General features: G+C 37.8%; 1 long non-coding RNA gene across 1 annotated transcript; it reads left to right on the forward strand.

Moving 5' to 3' along the window:
• The first annotated feature begins 5,576 nt into the window (after positions 1 to 5,576).
• On the forward strand, positions 5,577 to 7,020 carry LOC131994170 (uncharacterized). Its single transcript, XR_009396505.1, has 2 exons — positions 5,577 to 5,759; positions 6,593 to 7,020. It is a non-coding gene; the product is annotated as an uncharacterized LOC131994170 (long non-coding RNA).
• Positions 7,021 to 7,603: the final 583 nt, after the last annotated feature.

Here is a 7,603-nt window from a genome sequence, read left to right on the forward strand (position 1 = left end):
TTCCGTCTGTCTGTTAAAATCACGCTACAGTCTTTAAAAACAGAGATATTAAGGTGAAACTTTGCACAGCTACTTTTGTGTCCATAAGGAGGTTAAGTTCGAAGATAGGCTACATCGGACTATATGTTCATATAGCCCCATATAGACCGATTGAGGGTCTTAGGCCCATAAAAGCCATATATATTATCCGATTTTGCTGAGATCGGTCCAGATTTGGATATAGCTGCCACATAACCGTTCTCTCGATTTAAGCTTTTGGGCCCATAAAAGGCGCATTTATTGTCCGCTTTCGCCGAAATTTGGGACAGTGAGTTTTGTTTTGCCCTTCGACATCCCTCTTCAATTTGGCCCAGATCGGTTTAGATATAGCTGCCATATAGACCGATCTCTCGATTTAAAGTCTTTGCCCCATAAAAGTCGCATTTATAATCCGATTTCGCTGAAATTTGACGCAGTGACTTATGTTAGGCTTTCAACATCCGTGTCGTATATGATTCCTATCGGTCTATATTTCGATATCGCTACCAAAATTACCAATAGATCACTCGATGTCCGTGTCGAATTTGGTCCAAATTGGACCATATTTCGACAAAGCTGCTAAGGGAGCATAAATTATGCATTTCTCACAGAATTATGACGAAAGGTGGTTTACATATATACCCGAGGCGGTGGGTATTCAAAGTTCGGCCCGGCGTTTTTTCTTGTTTTTTCTTCAGATATGTGTATATCAAGTCGAAAAAACTTCTTCAAATAAAATTTATTATTTGGCTATAAAAAACATCATTAGTTAGTGGGAACATCTCAAGGAACACACTAAGATGACGAAACAGATGTTCTTAAAAATCTTGCAATTCTGTCTCATAGAAAACAACTATTTTAAATACGAGGAGAAGATTTACCATCAAACATATGGTATGCCAATGGGCAACCCTCTTTCACCGACTATAGCTAACATTGTGTTAGACACACTTTTAGACGAAAATAGTTCCAGACTGGTACACGAAGGCAACGGCATCTGGACGAATGATGAACTACAACTCAACACAGCCTAAAAGGATGAAGACAAATATGGCAACTAACTTTTCAAAAAAGTTGTAGACCTTAGTGACGAGCAATATATTACAAGCAATATGGCAAAAATAGAAACCATATTAAAATTAAACAATTTTCCACCTTCACTTATAAAGACTCTTATTCAGAATGTTATTCACCCCAAACAATACAAATATGAAAAATCATCGGAAAATACTTATTTTCACAGTGTACCATATATTCCCAAATTAACAGAAAACAATGCTTGGGCACCAAACACAGAAAATGAAAAAACAACAATCGCATACAAATCAAACCACACACTACAAAAGCAACTATCAAAGGAGACAAACTCCAACTAGACAATGTAGTTTACGAATTAACGTGCAATGGCAAAGAAGGGGAACAATGCAATATGTGTTATGTGGGCACCACTCGACGAAAACTGAAAATACGAATGGCAGAACACGAAGCAGACATCAAGAAAGGCAGAGAAAGAACAGCTTTATCACAACATATTAAAAAGACGGGACACAACATTGACTTCAAAGCTGTTTGAATTCTTGACAGAGAGAGAAATGAAAATAAGAGGTATACTCTTGAAAGTTTACGTATACAACAGAGGATATAGAAGACAATGAACACGAAAGAGGACAAAGATAATACAAAGCTATAGTATTCCGTTGCAATAGTTTAGAGTGTAAACATATTTCTGTGATATTAGTTTTAAATTTTTCGCTGCAATATTTTACATTTTATTTATTTTTATACCCTCCACCATAAGATGGGGGGTATACTAATTTCGTCATTCTGTTTGTAACTACTCGAAATATTCGTCTGAGACGCCATAAAGTATATATATTCTTGATCGTCGTGACATTTTATGTCGATTTAGCCATGTCCGTCCGTCTGTCCGTCCGTCCGTCCGTCCGTCCGTCCGTCCGTCTGTCTGTCGAAAGCACGCTAACTTCCGAAGGAGTAAAGCTAGCCGCTTGAAATTTTGCACAAATACTTCTTATTATTGTAGGTCGGTTGGTATTGTAAATGGGCCATATCGGTCCATGTTTTGATATAGCTGCCATATAAACCGATCTTGGGTCTTGACTTCTTGAGCCTGTAGAGTGCGCAATTCTTATCCGATTGGAATGAAATTTTGCATGACGTGTTTTGCTATGATATCCAACAACTGTGCCAAGTATGGCTCAAATCGGTTCATAACCTGATATAGCTGCCATATAAACCGATCTTGGGTCTTGACTTCTTGAGCCTCTAGCGTGCGCAATTCTTATCCGATCAGAATGAAATTTTGCACGACGTGTTTTGTTATGATATCCAACAACTGTGCCAAATATGGTTCAAATCGGTCCATAACCTGATATAGCTGCCATATAAACCGATCTTGGGTCTTGACTTCTTGAGCCTCTAGAGTGCGCAATTCTTATCAGATTGAAATGAAATTTTGCACGACGTGTTTTCTTATTATATCCAACAACAGTGTCAAGTATGGTTCAAATCGGTCCATAACCTGATATAGCTACCATATAAACCGATCTTGGGTCTTGACTTCTTGACCTTCTAGAGTGCGCAATTCTTATCCGATTGGAATGGAATTTCGCACGACGTGTTTTGTTATGATACCCAACAACTGTGCCAAGTATGCTTCAAATCGGTCCATAACCTGATGTGCTACCATATAAACCGGTCTTGGGCCTTGACTTCTTGACCCTCTAGAGGGCACAATTCTTATCCGATTTGAATGAATTTTTGCACGAAGTATTTGGTTATGATATCCAACAAATGTACCAAGTATGGTTGAAATCGGTCCATAACCTGATATAGCTGTCATATAAACAGATCTGGGGATTTGATTTCTTGAGCTTCTAGAGGGCGCAATTCCTATCCGATTTGCCTGAAATTTTGCATGACGTATTTTATTTTTACTTTCAACAACTGTGTCAAATAAGGTTCAAATCGGTTCATAACCTGATATAGCTGCCATATAAACCGATCTGGGATCTTGACCCCTAGAGGTCGCAATTATTATCCGATATGCCTGAAATTTTGTACGATGGATCCTCTCATGACCATCAACAAACGTTGTTTATTATGGTCTGAATCGGTCTATAGCCCGATACAGATCCCATATAAATCGTTCTCTCTATTTTACTTCGTGAGTCCCAATGGGCGCAATTCTTATACGAATTGGCTGAAATTTTACACAGGTCTCCAACATATAATTTAATTGTGGTCCGAACCGGACCATATCTTGATATCGTTTTAATAGCAGAGCAACTCTTTTCTTATATCCTTTTTTGCCTAAGAAGAGATGCCGGGAAAAGAACTCGACAAATGCGATCCATGGTGGAGGGTATATAAGATTCGGCCCGGCCGAACTTAGCACGCTTTTACTTGTTTTTTATTATTTATTATAAATGTGTCGTGATGTCCAGTTTTTTTTAATAAATTAAGAGAATAATGCAAATGTAAACATATGTAAGTAAAAACCTTAAAGGTTGTCACGTTCCCCCATAAGATGTCGCTCCACCTTTTCTCTGGAGTGGCAATTGATGCTGGCGGGCGCTGGCTGCTGGCGGTTGAGCTCCGGCTGTGGCTCAGTGGATGGGGCGCGGTTCTTTGCCAACACCTATTGCCAAAAAGGAGGGAAAAAAAACTAAAATCAACCAGCTTGTGGATGGACAAATACAGCGGGTACGTAAACACTTGGAAATTAAACACAAAGGACAATGTCTTTATCGGTTCGCTGGCATGCCGGTCTTCTATGGCATGCCTCGGCCTAACTCTCCCCAAACCATGGTACTCCCATGGCCCACTAAATCGGAGTACCCCAAAATCTTACTCACCTGTTCATTACACCATTCCTTCCCTTTACTTTAGTTTCCTATCCCCTCATGGGAAAGGAAAAAAACCAAAAATATTTCATTCTAACATTCGTACAAAATTCGGCATAGCTTTATTTGGAGGTCACAACCTCCCTGATACTCTCAATTTTGACATTCATAACAAAGCTTGTAATAACCAAAAAAGGTAGTTAAGAAATTAAAATGCAAGTTATCGTCCCTTTTAGGTTCTCGTTTGTCCGTCCGTCCGTCTAGTCTTTGGTAAGTATTGTCGTGTTTAAGTGTATATGTCGCAGTCAGTTCTTGTCTAAAACATTTTTTTTCTTTTATTATTTTCTACTATGAGCTCATGCTTAGGTTACTGTATAGAACCCAACCAAAGGGTGAGTAATAAAAAAAGCTCGATGTTGTCCCTACCTAATTTCCTTTTTTTTCTCTTTTTTTTACAGAAAAAACTATTTTAACAAAATCAATCTGTCGAGAGTCAACAGTCTGTATGCCTGTTGGATTATGGTCGGAGAAACTTTTTGGACTACCTTATGGACACTGGGGTATGCGACAGCGTCTAGGTCTCTCGGTGGAGTAGCGACAGGGGTTGTGGATATGCCAATTGCAGCAGCTGAAGTCTTTTATTTGTGTGGCAGTGGAGGTGGAGGAGTCTTGGCTTTAGCTTTTTTTAGACTTAAGTTTTTAGCTTTAAAATTTACATTATTTGATTTGATTTTTTTCTATTTTTTTCAGTGTTTTCTTCTTTAATAAATGTTTCTTTTTCTTTTAGGTTTTAACAACTTTACTTTCTTTTTTTTCAAACTTTTCGATTTCTTTTATTTTTCAGGTTCTTGTAAATCACTGAAAAATTTTCATAGGTATATATATAGACACATATATATTGTTTTTAGAACTTTGCCTTATATTTTTAACTTTTTCTATAGCTTTAAGATTTTCACCAAAACTTTACATTATTGTTTTAAATTATTTCTTTAGTTTAACAACTTTGTTTATCTTGTGACACAGTCCAATAAAACCAATTTAATTTTTTTTGTTAATTCACTTGTGTTTCTTTTTTTATATTTACTGATGGCTCCACGTCCGTTTGCTACGGAAACCCAATCGAAAAAGAACTTGTCATCATGCCATCATGTCCACCGAGGAACCATCATGAAATTTGCTTTTCCAATATGGCAAAAACAAAAAACATATGTTTCTCTGAACTGTCGTTGTAGTGGTCACATTTGTATGTGGAGGTAACATATGGTGGTAACGCAGGGTTGTATTACCTAGTTGCCATAAAAAACGCGACTGTTCAAAATCAGATGTCGCTCTATCCAATTAGACATAGGGTGACACGCTACAAACCCAACCATCCTTTAGACATCACTGTCATAGGATGGGAGGGAAAAACAAATTTCTCGCAGTGTATATTGTGACAAAACGTGTGAACGTACCTATAGTCGAACCTATCTCAGCGGGTGTAGCCCCCTTAAGAAAATGTAAATCTTCCTCAATAAATATACCTTGAGCTACAAGTATACCTTGAGTCGAGTAGTACCTACCCGGTACTCGATTAAACAGTTATACCTTCATTAGATTTACCTTGATTAAATTAACTTGACATCAATGAAGCGGACGGACGAAAAAAATAATATGCTGAATAAACTATTAAATATGGTGAAACAAAATAAAAAAAAAATAAAAAAAGCAAATAAAAATTCTATGAATAAAATAAAAATTAAACGGTGCGTTCAAAAAAACCAATAAAGTGCAGTCTAAACTTCACGTGTGTGCGTGTGTGTGTGTGTATAAAAATGAATGATCGAATTACTACACAAAAAGGCTTAATATAAAATTGATTTTGACTAACAAAACGTGGTAAAAATGAAATGCGAATAAAAAAATACATAGAAAAAATTAATTATAATATAAAAATTGTTATACGGCGCTGTGTGTGCGTGAATGGATCCAGACGGCGGCAAACTAAAATAACAGACAAGCCGGCAGAAAAATAAATTTAAATGGTTATGTAAAGTCAAATCACATGTAGTTTTTCAAATCGTAACCTATAAAAAAATAACTCAAACTAAAAATTTCAACCTAAAAAAAACCGTTCATTTTGATGTGCAAGTGTGTGTGACTTGTGCGTATGAGATCGTATGACTTTACGGTATCCCTACCATCATCTGTAAACCACTCAAATCATGAATGGAGGTGGGGGTACTAAAACCAAACTGAGTGCCAAGACAAATTACTCCGCAAAAAGTGAAGTGGGAGAAACCAACATAAACAATTGCGGAAAATGTGTGTGTCATGTGACTAATGTAATGCAAACATAAAACAGGTGTTCAAACTCTCTTCTTCTTGTGGTTCAAACAGATCGAAAGAAACAAAATGAAAATGAAATGCTGTGAATCATTTATAAGTTCAATGAACGCAAAGTAAAATCAAAGTAAAAACTCAACTTGGAAAAAGGAAAAAAAATAAAAGAAAATTTATAAAAATTGTGTAAACACAAAAAATTAAAGGATAATTAGAAATTTTCGAAATAAAAAAAAATAAATATACAAAAGGAAATAAAACAAAAATTCCTCAATAAATTTAAAAACACCAAACCAAAAGAAAATCTTAAAATAATAAAACAAAATTTTAGCAAAAAAAAAAACAATGCTTTCTGACTAAACAACCTTTCTTCTTGGTTCTCTTTCCAGATGCTGCACCGACATCAAACTCGCATCGGCCGCTTCGCTTGAGAGCACGGACCATACCAGACGTGGACCAGCGACATAATGTGCCCAGGGCAGATGAACTGGTAAGTGTCAAATAAATAATACGCCACGGCGTATTCTTTATTACTCCTCTCAGCCACCTACTTGCACTCACCACGGCATCCCTCGGTCCATGTCCAAGATGCCATAGTGATAGAAAGACGGGTCACCAATTGCGAGGTTGATATGAGGCTCTACCGTGGTTGAATGATATCCTGGGGCCGGCATCGAGAGATGACAATCTCTCGTCCGGATAAAACGCCTTCCGCCGCAACTCGCGCTCCATGTCCAAGATGCCATAGTGATAGAAAAACGGGTCACCCATCGCGAGGTTGACAGCGAGCTCTCCGCCGGTCGACGTACCCCAGATAGGCGGAGAGAAATGGCACTACCCCGTTCTAACCTCTGTGCACATTACACCACTGGAACACTCCTGGCGGCCCCGCACTTGCGATTGCGTAAGACCACGAGTTTCGTCGCTCTCAGTCACCGACGGATATTTCAGGTAAGTCGAACGGTAAGTATAAAGTCCCAATCCTCTAGGCCAATTTCATCCTACATACACTCATTCTTCACCGCTTGCCGACGATGGGATATTAATTGCAAGACGACTCTTATAGAAGCAATTTGAAACAGCCACTAATAAACGGCTTCGCCTACATTGCAGCTCAAGGCAACAAAAAAACTTCAAGACTGAATCCAAAAATGATGTGCCTCCTAAAACTAAAGCTAAGTATCCTTAACCATCAATTCAAAAGAAAATCCAAATCCTAATTAATTTTTCTCTTATCCTATAGCTTCCTACACTACTGGCTTATACCTATGGACCTTGGACCCATGTGCTGGAATCCAACTTATAACTAAAACGGTAAGTCACTGATCTCAATTTTTATTAACTTTTTATCGGATGAGACCACCGTAGCGCAGAGGCCTACATGTCCGCCTATGACGCTA

Source organism: Stomoxys calcitrans, chromosome 1 (assembly GCF_963082655.1).
Source record: "Stomoxys calcitrans chromosome 1, idStoCalc2.1, whole genome shotgun sequence".
Classification (NCBI taxonomy): Eukaryota; Metazoa; Arthropoda; class Insecta; order Diptera; family Muscidae; genus Stomoxys; species Stomoxys calcitrans.